General features: G+C 39.1%; 1 protein-coding gene across 2 annotated transcripts in view; it reads left to right on the top strand.

Annotated features, from left to right (window-relative positions):
* Positions 1–9151: 9151 nt before the first annotated feature.
* sox6 (SRY-box transcription factor 6) overlaps positions 9152–14880 on the top strand; it is a 124488-nt gene continuing 118759 nt past the window's right edge. For both annotated transcript variants that reach the window (XM_079164702.1, XM_079164701.1), the window contains exon 1: positions 9152–9223. The gene's annotated coding sequence lies outside the window, so the exon portion shown is untranslated. The remainder of the gene's footprint in view (positions 9224–14880) is intronic.

Raw genomic sequence — 14880 nt, 5'->3', positions numbered from 1 at the left:
ATCGTTGTTACTGTTAATGCAGAAAGGGGGGCTGTGTCATTTTACTGCCTTATTAAAACACTTCCATCCACCAGCCAATAATGACACATATTTGATTACTAATGTAGCTTCTGAAGTTTTTGTGATATACAGTATATATTAGGAAATATATTTCTGGATGGAGATTAGCAAATGTGCAGCACATGGGCACACATACATTAATATCAGCACATGGACACACATACAGTAACAAAGTGTCCATCTAGCTGCATTTGACCGTTGACCCTTTAGTGTGACGCAGCGTTCTTGTCAGAAGAAGTGAAAGCATGAAATGACTCGTTGTCAGCCAGGCATGACTTGAATATACAATTGCGTGACTGCATGCGTTACTGTGTGTTGTTGTACTGTGTTTGATTTTTCTGAACCTCTTTACTTCAGCATATCTGTTCAGCAACAAGTAGCAGCAACCTTCACAGATGTGCTTTACATTGAAGCACTGTAAAACATTGTTTTAACAGAGGATTTGCAGAGGAAGAGTATAAGATGATTTTTCTGTATGCGCAATGAATGCATCAGTACATAATGTAGAACGTATCTTTTACTTACTCTTGTATTCATTCATTCTTTGGCTTTTTCATCTGTGTGACAGCTGTTTATTGCATTTTGTGTGATAATGATTGTTCTTCACTCTGCCTTTTAGTAATGTGGCTTCAGTTTATTGTGGTTGGTAGGCGAATCAAATGTTTGCTTGACTATTATACTCTCTACTATATTACAAGGAAAAAAATATTATTTTGGTTGTGGTGCATGGACAGCAACAATGTCTTAAAAGGCATCCCTTTATTTGTGACTCCAAAACATAAATGAAAGTAAAGTAAATTGGAAAGATTCTACTGTTGTGGTTACCATGTATTTTCTGATATGTACTGTTCTTGTCTTACGTTGTCTTTCTCTTTTATCACTTCTCAGCTCAAGCAATTTTTGGACACTGAGGTGCTATTCCACAATGACAACAAGCATTTCGGGAGAAAAGAGGATTTTTGGACATTTACGTCTTTCTATACAGCAGTACAAGAACTGTACTAAACATTTTACATACCTGCTGAGGCTCACGCAGCATTGACTCGTTCAAGTGTTTCCAGTTGCTGAAAGCAACAAGAAAATGCAAGACTTTGCAACGGGACCTGCTGTCCTAATTAACTATGGAAGCGTCTAACAAATGTTAATCTCATAATAATATTTTCTACATGTTATTGCACTTTGAATTGTACACTGTATCACCTTTTCAAGGTATCACTGAATGGCTATTACTTGCAGTGTGATTGCAACTGGGAACTTGTTTTTGTTTTTGTCAGGTACAGAATGTTAAGAACAAGAGGTACTAAATGTGTCATGATGGTAGTATTTTTGTCAAAACTCAGATAATATTCTTACACCAAACCACTTGAAATATCATATGTATGTACCTGTAGCACTGCCAGTCTCCTTTTAGCTTGCCAAAATGAATTTTATTTTTGCTTACATCAGGATGAAAATAACCTTTAACATATTTTCTGTGTGACTGGGGAAGGTTGCACAATGGAAATTTATTTTAAAAAAAGTGAATATTAAAGATATTAACACAATACAATTTTCTTCGCCGATGGATTTTTAAAAAATATTTTATTTAATTGTTATTGGAATGAGTTGCAAATTGTCATGTGTTCGATGACAATATCACATCAGACACAAGAATATAATTATATGATGTTTAAAGAGAAATTCTCTAATGTATGACCTTCTGTTAATGACATCTTACCCTTGTAATTGGCATGTTTGAGAAATGAGTTAGATTCAGAAAAGCAGCTGTTACTTAAATGATTAACTTTCAACCTAAAATAGCCTTTGTTCCTTTATATATTTCTCCGATGCGTTTATCGACCGCATCTTTATTCTAATCATGTACAGAGGACAAGTACAAAATGTGTACTCATCATAGCTCCAAGATTCTCTTTGAACCTCCACATTGATTGCCTTGACCTATTAAACTTCATTCTATTATTTGAAAAGGGAACCAAACTATGGCATGCTCAAAGGAGGTGAACCTTCAATACAAAAAAAAGGCTTCTTGAAATGTTTCTTAAGTTCAAAGCTTTTTCCATCTCGAAAGGGCATTTTTAATTCGGTGTATTTTCAACCAAGAAGGTGGATACTAATAACTCTGGATTCTGAAGTACAGAATTCATATCTTTAAATCATGAACTATGTCTCCATTGCAATTGTAAAAGAAACCTCTGAGAAATACATGTATTGTCCTTCTGATTCAAAAAGAAAAGAATTTAGAGGAAATGCTTTTCAACAGAAAGTTGCGACGGTGCGTCTGCGGTTTTCAACACAAATATTTATCATGTTACATTTATCATGAATCCCTCCGGAACATACGCTGATAGGATGTGATGCACACACTTTAAATGGATACACCGCCCACGCCTTCCTTTGCTTGTATGATAGTGAGCCGTTGTGATGCGGCTGCCTCCCAAGTGACATCTTTATCTTTAATTGGAGAGTAATTACTTTCACTCGTCTGCATCGTAGGGCTCTTTGAAAACACCTGAGAGAGGAGGCTGCACCTCCCTCGGCAGCCACATCCTCCCTGCCTCCATCTCTCCTCCAGGATCGGGGCCCCACAGCGCCTGCTGGCCCTGGTGGCTAGGAGACCCATCGCATCCTCTGTTCTGCTTATTTTGCAATAAAATGGGATGTTTTTCCCTCCTCCTGCAAAAATTCACCCAAGACCCTCCACTGAGGATTGTGGCATTTCCATGTATTGACGTTTGGCTGGTGGTTCATATACATTTGTTATTCTATGCTCTGGACTTCAAAGAGAATGAAAGAGGGCCTATTATGCTAATTGGGTCCTGTTCTGTTAAAGGCAATCAAGGCCTCACGCATTAATCTGTAACTAAATACTTACTGGATTCACAGATGCAGAGAGACTAAGGCACATTCTGCTCAGTTTCCTGACAGGGATGTTGGTACAGAGTAGTTTTTGTAAAAGTGAATAAAAGATAGTAAGTAAGCAGCAGTAAATATAACGTCTCATTTTAAATCACAGAAGTAAAAGTGCCCCCTGTCAGTGTCTAAAGTTAAGTGGCACTCGGCAAGTTAAAGCTTTGACTTTGACTTCATTTGTCAGGTTTCCTTTTCTATGTTGAAAGGAAGAGCCTTTTGAGACCATGCTGAGGAGTCTGACCTTGTACTCGGGTCTATATTGTTCACTGCACTGCACTCTGCTGTGTGTTACATATTCACAGTTTTCCCCCGATAGGGGAAGAGAAAGGAGAAATCCTGCACTGATTCCCGGTGATACATATTTCCATCACATAAATATTATTGTTACTTGCCGTGAATGTCTGAGGATTAGAGTACAGTGGAAACACAGCCGGCACCTCCTTTGGGCACTGTGGGGATCCAGATTGTAGTCCAATTGTAAAAATACAAAACCTAGGAAGCCGATGCAATAGGTGCTTTGATTTCAAAATAGTGTTTTATGCTGTTTTATCATTTCCAAGCTCCACATACGGTACATTTTTTAATATGTAAGAAATGGAATGGTGATTTGTTGAATAATTGAAGAGTTAGGAATCACTGAATATTCTTTCGAACGTGCGTGCATGCTATAAAAAGAATAGAGAGAAGGCTAAATTTCATTTATGCAGCACCACATTGACCCAACCATTTGTAGTAACTAAAACAATGCCTTTGTGTAATCTTTGATTTCAAAGGTTTTACAATTGCACTATCATTCGGGAGATGATACAATTGTAAAAATATTAAATATTGAATAATAGGTTTAGCTGCTTGATATATTAAACAGTAAGAGAACACAATTCCTTAAACATGAATGATTAAGTGTGTGTTCAGAAAGTGCTGTGTTACATTAAACAATGAATTAATCCCATGTCCCTTAAACGGAAGGCTTTTACAATACCTACAGTGAATTGGGCTTTTTGTACATAAAAGCAATTGCTTTGTAAATGAACCAAATGCCCCAGGGCCTCCTCTTTAATCTAGCAGCTTCGTGCACACATACACACTGATCTAAGTGAAATTTACTATGTTCAGTGACTCAAACGAAAAGGCTACGCATGCATCTATGGATGTACAGTGCACTATCACGGGTGATGCATCAGTCTCTTTTTTTTTTTTTAGATTTCGTAACAATAGTCAGATTAGACCATAACCAGAGATGACATACAAAGATTGTAGCTGCAGAACAAAAATGTCAACTGTTGAAGAAGAAGAGGAAGTTATCACCTTACCAGATTCTTGATTGGGCCTTAAATAACACAGAGCAGGTAATGTATTTTTAACTACATCGCATATACAGTACCATAAATAATTGGATTAGAGTGTACTACAGAGTTGATATTTGTAGTACTGCTGGCCCAGGCTGTATGATGGTGTCCCTGATAAGTAATTAGAATTGGCATGTTGCTCTCCTTATTTCAACATGATTAATCAGTGGTTCGCTGTTAACTTGAAAGGAAATATTAGATCCTGACTAAACTTTGATGAAATCCAGAGTTACAAGTAAGAGATTTGGGTCAACTAATGAGAACAGAGCGTCCCACTTTGCAAGTCCAATTGCGAGAGAGGCGATATGCATGTATGCAAATAGTGTTCGAGTTAATTGCATATATTTGGCATTCAATAATGACTAAGTTGTGTTGGTTCGTGTCAGCGGTTGTGACCGTTGGCAAGAGTCGTCTCACTGATGGCAGGTCAGGATGTTCAGAAATGTATGTAGGGTTGTGTCATTACTTGTCATTGAGGATCTCCTTACAGTACGTTATACATTTACACTTTTCATAGAGCACCCAACAGAAATTCAGGACGATACTTTATTAACAAGAGCTGGGTGACTGTTTACAAAGCAAGATCAACATAGCTTTTATTTGTATTCAGAAACAACATGTTGGAAACACATATGTCTGTATTTCCAAGACACGTATTGTGCTCACTGTCGTTAATGAGCAGAGCTGCCGAAATGTTCTTTTCCCCAGAAGCCTCATCGCCTCTTGAGCTAAGGTCTGCTGCTATTCCATCACTTGCCAATAATATAATGCTTGTAAGCATGTTGACAACGTAATACAAGTGAAAAACAAAGGTGTGTGTACTCATCAGGACATTTTCCAAGTCAGGATACATAGCTACACATGCTGATTAAGAATATATGAATTAAAGATATGCCTGGTTTATTAATACATATTTTTTACGGGATTATGCACATATGCCAATCCTTTTTATATGTTAGGGCTAGAGTTAAAAATGATACAGGCTAATAAGTAGCAATTCTAAGATATTTATGCACTGGCCCCTCACAAATAATTTGACAGTGTGTTGTACTGTTCACATGAACAGCAGCTTAACAACTGTTTATAAATGTATTTCAAACTACTTAAGACATGATTTGACTGTCACGTTATCGAACATATATTATCTGTTTATACACCAGTAAGTTGACTATTCCATTATATCCACTGATTTTAGGCGACACTAAATATATCGAATTGAAATTGATTTGAACAAAGACATCAGTAAACACTTAAATAATGTCCATAACCACATCATACAGTGTTATGGTGTGTAATAAATATCTATTAATAGTTTACAAATGCTTTATTGGTGTCGTGTCACACTCAAAGTTTTGAAGTTGAACTTTTCTAATCATCTTCTTTTATAATGTAGGTAAATTGGAAATCCTCATTAGGAATGCAAACCACTGTATTTCTGTGCATTAATCAGCTGCACACCTTTGAAACCTGCTCTGGCTGCACTAAAGCACACACACGCACACACGCACACATGTGTACACACACACACACACACACACACACACACACACACACACACACACACACACACACACACACACTCCATCTTCACTCACTGACTGAATGGTGTTCTCTAATTAACCATGCAGAACAGGAGAAGAACACATGTTAATTTAATGTAACAAAAATGTTGATTTTTATGCACTCTCCTTTTCAAATATTTATGGGCTAGACTTGAATTTCAAGATGCATCAAAGACTCACAGGGTATGCAAATGTGTCTGCCTTACCCCCCAACAAGTTGCACTGTCTTGTGCTCTCCATGCAGGCGTCATGCACTCTACCATCTGAGCTAGAAAGAGGAAGCCATTACAGTCACCTCTATGGAAGTAGTTCTCTATATTTGTGTTTTGAGAACTATCTCGCACCCGCTGGCACCTGCTCAGCTGCACCCATAAGTAATCATGTTTCAATGTTAGCCTGATGGTTAAACCCACAATAAGCAAATACAATGAGTCATGTCTTTTTGCATATCTTTTTTTACAGATACAAATAACATCATTTTCAAAGCAGCAATGCAGTCCCAAAGTTGATAACTCAAGTATTTAAAGGAAATTATTTCACTGCTAAGATGCACTCTTTACAATGAGCCTGTGTAATAGAGTGTTGTGGTCCAAATTCTCTGGTTTTGTCTTCAATACAGTCATCTGATTTTTGCAGGCGGGAGGATTTCTGCAAGTGTTTCCCGCAGTGGCCAAAAGGTGGCGTATGAGCCACGTAAAACACGCCTTTCAGTCGCGGTAAGTCCGCTCCGAAGGAGACTACACACAGAGCAGATATGAATCATCATGCATGGATCTGAAAAATAAAAAGGTTAGACTGTTGCAGAAGTGTTTAACCATGCTGAGGTCTTTCACTGTGTTTCAGTTGTTTTATTGGTGAAATAGGTGACACGTATTGTGGTTTTACATTGTTGAAAGAGTCCGCAGAACTGCAGAAAAAGTTTCTTTCGGAAAGGTAGGTCTCTCTTTCTTTTCTTTTCTCTCTTTCTTATTTTTCCCTCAAGCAAATTTCAGCAGTGAAATTAACACACACTCTCACTCACACTGCAGCAAAATTTAAGGGAGAGTACAGACTTACAGCTAAAAGGAAAATGAATTGAGGCGTATTGGACATTGTGTGATGCTCCTTGATGGAGATGTGGTGCGTTTTATTTCCCCTTGATAAAAAAAAAAGAAAAGAGAGAAAGTGAGGCACACGGGTGTCTGAGCTGATACGGTGTTGTGGATGAGTTGTGTGGCCAATTCTCTCTCTCGCTCTCTCACTCTCTCTCTTTCTCTCGCTCTCTCTTTCTCTCTCTCTCTGTCACTCACTCCCTCTCTCTTTCTCTGCTTCTCCTCCCTCTTGTAGCTCTATGTGACTCTGCAGTTAACAATCAGAATTTCCTCCTGCTGTCTCCTCTCTTTGTAAGTAACTTTCTTATTTCTATTATGTGATCCCTGGTAGTCTGCTGTTATGACACTTAAGGCATGTTGAATAGCGGATTTATAGTGAGTGTTGTAATGTGTATTGGGCTTTTTTGTTGCTTGTCATAAAATGCTGCTGCTGATTTCTAGATTATAACTTTTTCCGTCAGCTGTCTCTGTCTCCTGTCTTTCTATTCTGACTATTCTCTGATTTCTGAACGTTCCTATCGTAGTTTATTTTGTGTGTTTGACATATTTGGGCCTCCTCTAAACTCAGCTGATAATTTCAAACACATGCCCATTCAGTACAGATAAGTGTCTCATTGTAAAAGCGTCTGTTTCGGCGTGTGATCCTGGGTCAGCCGCTGGACGTTTGCTTTAATTTCAGATGTCAAACGGATCTGTTTTAAAACACAATACAGGATTTATTGAAATGAATGTAATCAGTCTAACATGACATTAACTGAGTAGCCTATGCATTAACGTACTGACGCAATAATTGATTATTGTAGTTATATATACTGTTAAACCCGCTTTTAGGATTTTATACAAAAAATAAGAAATAAAATGTGTCAATATATGAAAGTTAAAAGTTAAATGTGATGTGGAAAATAACGTTTTCACTTGTCCCATTACACATTTGTTTTTACACACGAATCATTTATTTTATCTCTAAAATCTGGGTTCTGAATTGTATGCCTCTGAAAACGGACCCCTTCACGAGGATTGTTTTTTAAATCTTTTTTTTTTTACGTGATCATTTCTTTATGATATAGCTATACGTGAAGTTAAAACAAATCTTAAGCGCTCTGCATGTCGAGAGGAATGTATATGTTGGACGTACTTTTTATAGGATAATCCGTCAAAAATAATTATTTTAAATTCTAGTAAAGCTGAGGTGCATAAAGTCCATGAAATATGCAAATATCTGTAGAGAAGCTGGGAGACCTCTGGGTAGTGTGTAAATCAAAATGCCTTGTTTCTTATATAGTCATAAAAAAAGTCACAAGAGAGAACAAATGTATTTATATCTCAGGTGCTGATTTAATTTCTGCAAATACATGCTGTTGTATCACACGATTGTAAACCAGCCCCTGAACTCTTCTCACATGCTCTCAATAACTCATGTCAGCTGAGCCTATTTTCCTCTAAATAAACGGTCATTTTTAAACACTTTTACTGAAGTTGGAAGGGTCCGCGCATTATTTGTCCTGCAACAAAATACATACAAAGTGTGACAGTGCCACTAAAGGAAAGGTGCAGCATCTCTACAAGGGAAAGAAAGTCAACCTTAACTTTGGAGCCGCTGCACCTGTAAGAGACGTTCATTTAAGTAAGCCTTTAGAACTGACTAAAACACGAGCAGTTACAACCATCCTTCCTTTCTCCACTTTCATTTTGCCACAAATCTCTCTCTCTCTCTCTCTCTCTCTCTCTCTCTCTCTCTCTCTCTCTCTCTCTCTCTCTCTCGTCTCTTGTGTGGGAGGAGGGGGGAGTCCTGCCTCTTTGCCTTACTCAGATCAATGCCCTGGCCACTCACTTTCTGATGTTGCACGACGGGAAATGCTTTGAATACTTGCGACATGGCTGCACGCATTGATTGCCAAGATTGACAGCAGCTCTACCCATCGTCTTCTCTTGTCTGAGCGAGCGAGAGAGAGAGAGAGAGAGAGAGAGAGAGAGATAGAGAGAGAGAGAGAGAGTGAGTGAGAGAGAGAGAGAGAGAGAGAGGGAGGGAGATAATGAACAGATAGGCGAACAACAAAAGGTACTTGTAGTTTTGGACAGCTGAACTTCACAGAGAATAAACGGGATCCCCTCATATGGCCCCGAGTGAGCAGACTTAAGTTTTCGCTCAACAGATAGCTCAGTGGTTATTTTCTACAAAGTGAAGCCTAGTCTAGTAGTGTTTACGCACGGGAACGGACGCATGAATATCTTCTCCACGGCTCAGGTCATCAAGGTAAACAACACGTTCTCTCTACTTTTCAACATGCTCTCTGTTGTCCTGGTATTTCCACCTTGTGTTTTATTGCTGATTCCTAAAAGTCGAGCGCGCTGTCACTAAACTGTTTCTGCACTGTGCGCGCGTTTCGCTTTAACGTATTCTTTTTTTTTTTAGAAAGTTACTTTAGTGTTACGCTTACACGGGTTCGCACATTTTGTAACGGGGAGGATGACTGACAAACTTTCAGTATTGCGATTGTTTGATGCGTCGCTTTCACCAAAACAAGCGGAGTACTACACGCGAGAGCAGAGTGGCGCGATGCTGGAGCTCGGGTTCACCTCAGAACTGGTGAATCTGCGTTAAATTCAACATTTAACTTCGTCAAAACTCAACTCTGAGACAACCTGAACCATCTTTGAAGGTTTGAAATCACGTTTTTCCCCCCCTTTGTTTATTTCAGCAGCGCGAAGCCGTGCGAGCGGACACAGCAGGCTGTTCAGTGTAAACCGGAGCGTTAAGACCGACCCGGACTGCTGTCACCGATAACGTGTTCAGTAAACTAGAGGCGATTTTTATTGAACTGTTCGAAATGTAAAGGTTGACAGCGCTATAGTGTTTGTGTTTACATGTCCCGTAACTTCCCTCTGCCGGTGGCAGTTTCACTTCTGTCCACAACGCGGTACTATTCATTGACAACGATGTGCGCCCCGGTAGGTTTCGCCTCTCTGCCTGCGAGGTTGACAAGTTTATTTGAAGCTGTCGCTCATGTCCCATTATACCTTTACACATTTTTGTTGCTCGTTTTTATTTTTGGCTGTTTTTAAATGTCAGAAACACAGTTTATGTCCTCCCTGTAGCCTGGGAATTTGTTCTTCCTTAACTTTCTCGGGGGGTCAGGGGGAAATGACCTCTAGAGAATGCACAAGCCATAAATTTAATTCAACAATCGCAAGGCTTGTCCATTTAGAGAAGATGCACTTGAACAGACAGTTTTCCTTTTAAGTCTCTGACTCTCGGCGCTCCCGGACTGACCAAACAGCTTTCCTTGTGAAAAGTGCAAATATACTTAACAAGGATTTTATTTTTTTTACATTCAGACATATTTTAGACTTCCTGAAATTTATCATATGGCCTTTTAATAGAAAAATCTTAGTTTAAATATGTTTAGAGCACAATCAAAACTTTGGTCTATTTGTTTAGTGTTGGGAAATCCCTTTTTTTATTTGTATATATTGTCCATTATGAAGTATATAAATGTTGCACAAAATTAATAAGTAATTATCCAGATATATCATTAATGTTAGAATAGGTGAAATTTTAGTGTTGGAGCATGATATTGACAGCGCCGAGATGGCCCCTCATTTTAAGATGTTTTCCAAAATTAGACACACTCCCGGTGCGCAAAAGCGAGCCTTCTACAGCGGCTGCGTTAGGTTTGATAACATTTTCACCACAAGAGAGTCAGCTCTGACAACACTGGGAACTTTCTTAAAATTGAAATGTGCTGTTGTGTCTTTCTTCTATGTATTAAACACCGAGCACGTGCGTTTTGTGACCACACAAATGGCGCACCTGTGGCTAATTAATGAAAAATGATCTCTCCTTAAAACTGCTCAAACAAAAACACATTCTCGGGTAATTCTCCGCGGTGTCCCAGTAAAGTGTTTACCCTTTGAACAGTTGCTCTTTCTGTAGCTGTGAACGCAAGTTCCCTCATAAGGTAAGGCGGTCCAGGAGACCAAATGCGAGTCTAAATGGCACATTTATAATTAGACTGTCCATTCAGCACATTGTCCTGATTGCTATACAGGGACACTCGGCTCTGTCTCTATAAGAGTTCGTCTCTGACGGCTTGTGCAGCTCAACGTGTCGTTCACTAAAAGAGAAAAGCGGCATTATAGAAACCTTTGATGCCACACAACCGCACTTGCTCTTATTTAACATACCTCACTTAATTTTGCGCAGAGAAACTATTCCGGCATCTCCAATAACCGCATTCTTCATTTATACACTTGTCTGCAGTTGTTACACACAACTTAAATGTGTATTTTAATAATTTGAGAAATGTGAGAAAAGTGTTTCTATAATTTAGGCAAATATTTCCTGCTCTTTAATCAATGTTGCCGGGTAACGATGTGCTTTTATTTCGCAATAACAGTCGTTGAGTTAAACGTTATTCAAAAACTAAAGACTGGCAATTTGTTGGTGTGTGATACTTAACAGAACTGCATGGCAATAATATCATATTTATCAGATTTCAGACTGACTGCCCTGGCACATTCTCTGTATTGTCAAGGACTAATCTGCGGGTGGATCTTGAGCTTTTTGCGAGACTGAGAAAGGCAGCGTTTCCAACTTGGAGTCAGAATAAGATATAGACTCGCTGTCGTTGAGTAAGTTCAAAGATTTTTAGGACTTTCATTTGGCATGAAGGGAGAAGCCACCTGGCTCACTTGTCTAAACACATCCTGCACTCTGTCCAAGTCCAATGTCTCCCGTGTTGCAAGAGCAACGTTGCTGCTTTGAATCCTTTTTTTTCTTTTTCTTAATCGTTCATTGCGATTAGAGCCTTTCTTTATTATTTGTTTTATTGAGTGGAAGAGAAACGTAGTGGATGAGCACATCTTAAAATTTGTTTAGACTGAGTGCCACGAACTAAACTGACTTGTTCTGACTTGAGCTCTACTTCTAACTGTCCTCTTCATCTAACGGTAGGATTTGTTTAAACTAAGCTCTTGTGCCAGCAATTAGTAGGATCAAAGAAAAGTCAGGAGAGAAAGAGGGGAGGGAAAGAGAGAGATTCAGAAAGAAAAGTGCCTTATATTATATATATATTTAGTATTTTTTTCTTACCTTAAATGTGCACATTGATGATCGATTAGGCTTTTGGTGTGATTTACAAAGATAGCGGATCTGATAATTTAACAGCAGATGTTTACAACTGGGTAACGGTTTTACGGTAGCAGACAGAATTCTTTGAAATTACAACCAATTCCAACTCATTATACAATGATTTCACAGACATAATCCAGCAATGTAATCATACATAATATTGATGTGTTGTCTGTTGCAAATAGAGCAAACAATATTAAAAATATGTATAACACTGTAGATTATTCCATGAAAAGTTCTGAACAGGCTGCATCAGTCTCTCTGGACCTAGATATTTTAAATTCCTATAAAACTGTCATTGTTTTATAGTGCGTTTGAGTGAGCCTCTATACGCCTTGGCATGTGTGCATGCATGACTGATACACTCTCAGATATTTTGCAAGACGGTGTCTTTGCTCCTTACATGGGTAAACACTGTTGATTTTGATTTGAAACGTCAAAATGTAAAAAAGCCACTCTGTCTCTCCCGACCAGATGTCATTTAGACCGCACAACTGAGACCTTACACATCGTGTTATTTTTCCATATATACTGTGTTCTGCAGAAAGACAGCTATTTAGTTCCAAGTGACAGGACGCTGTGGGCAGGAAGAGTGAAGCAATGGAGGGGAGGAGGAGGGGGGGGGGGGGGGTGGCTGAGGAGTACACAGGTACTAGTCTCCCTCTCTTCGTGGTAGTGGGGGGAGCGGCTGAGACCGAGACCTGATGATAAACAAGTTGAGAAGAGGTAAACAACAGCAGGCCTGGTAAAGGTATGGAGGGGGGTAGCAGAAGGGTGGAGGACTTCAGGAGATAATAAATGTGGCAGCACATGTTGTGACATCTGTCTTTCTAAGTGTTATCTAATTTGCTCTAGAATATTTCTACAATGTTCAAAACTGATGGGAACATGCCATAGCATTTGTTTAAATTTTGTAATTCTACAAGAAGTTTCTGTCACTTCTGTCGTGATGCTTCCTTTTCCTTCACGCGACACTGTGATTAGGCTTAAAGAAAGCATGGTGCAGATGTGCTCTGTTTGGACAAAGTGGATTTGTGCTTGTACAGGAGGAAATTGTGGCTCGTCTTGACTTTCACCATCGTCACTTATGGTGGAAGAGAAATAGAGATGAAATGAATGGCCAACTGAGTCATCAGAGGCAGACAGTGGGACATCACCTCCACATCTTAGATGAAAAGCTGTGAGGAAGTTGAGATATAAAATAGAATCTTACTCATTTATATTTGTATCCAGGGTTCCTCTATGTCAAAGATTACATTTGATGGTATTTTTTATAGAAACAAATAGCACCTATGTGCGCCAGCACTTACTGAACATCGACAAGGGTAGGGGCAGATTTTATGGCTCTGTTAGATCTCTGTGTCCCTCTGGCTGCTGTAAGTGAACAGTATTGCTGACATTAAAGCGTTACAGATGAGAAAAAAAAATCTAAATATGTGTATCTTCACAGGAACTGCATAATTGCACAAGTAACCTAAGTGGCCCATTTTGATCTGTATCATTCACTCTCATACCAAAAATGTTTTTCTCAAAATAATTGGACATTTTCTTTTAGTCCATAGCATAGTTGTGCATAATTAACTTTGATTTCCAATGCAACAGTCTAGGCTATGGTAAGTAGCGTCTGTTGATTTTCATTTTTATTTTTTATTACACATTAATATGTAGAATTAATTGGAGGGACCTTGGTGGCCACGTGTTTGTGACACAGGTCTGGGACTGTAATCAGGTGGAGGAATTAGTCGGGCTCATTGTTTTTTATGAATCAGATGAAGATTTGTACAGTGGCTGTGTGAATATGGTAGCTTTTATTTCCATATCAAAGAGACACACAGTGCAGCCGGGCAGTAATTAAAATGTGGTGGATTTTAGAGTCCCTGCACATATACACACACACACACACATTTTCTCTCTCCCTCACACAGGCATGGGTACAGAAGCATAAGTACGAACACACACACACACACACACACACACACACACACACACACACACACACACACACACACAGAGCATATGGACCAAGGCTGAGAGCTGTCAGGTTGTGTGAAAAGAGTGCAGGTGTTTGAAACTGAATTTTAAACAAACACTCATGTTGGTCCATGTTCCTTTTGCAGACATTTGGGTACAGAATCAAAAGCCAGGTTTTTTTTTTTGTGACAACCATTTGGCTGCTACAGTTTGAGAGAGCATGCATTCATTTTATGTTTCTCACTCTAACAGCTTGCACTGACTGCAGTTACATAAACTGCAAATAAGTCACAAAGAAATTATGCTTATTTATCAATCTATCAACTTTTCTTGGATAGATATACTGTCTACATAATTATGTTTGTGCGAGTGACCTTGCTGCTGAATGCTGGGATTATTGAGAAAAAAAAAGAAGAGGAAGAAGCTGTGATCTTTTGCCCCGAGTGATTTCTGTCCTCCTAGAATTGGAGAAGCTCTGAAGACCTAAGATTGTGTCTTGTTAGTGAACAAGGGAAAAGAGATTAGTGTAATGTGGGCTTTTGCTGCTGCTCTGACACAAAAGCGTCACAACAAGCCTTTTTCCTTGTGAGCCCCCCGCCCCCATTGTGCTTGGATCAGGTCCTCCCATGGGCAACCCACTGCCTTGGAGGAAGCGTTAAAGGACTGTGAAAATATCACTTGAACCAACACGGGCAGCTGTGACACTGAGAATTTTTATGTAAAATAATGTGAAAGACGGCCATAAAAACCTCCAACTCATAAGGGGAAAGTAGCACAATTATGGCCTCGAGCACATACCGTATTTGAAT

Source organism: Pholis gunnellus (genome assembly GCF_910591455.1).
Source record: "Pholis gunnellus genome assembly, chromosome: 1".
Taxonomy (NCBI): domain Eukaryota; kingdom Metazoa; phylum Chordata; class Actinopteri; order Perciformes; family Pholidae; genus Pholis; species Pholis gunnellus.
This window is presented reverse-complemented; position numbering and strand designations above follow the sequence as displayed.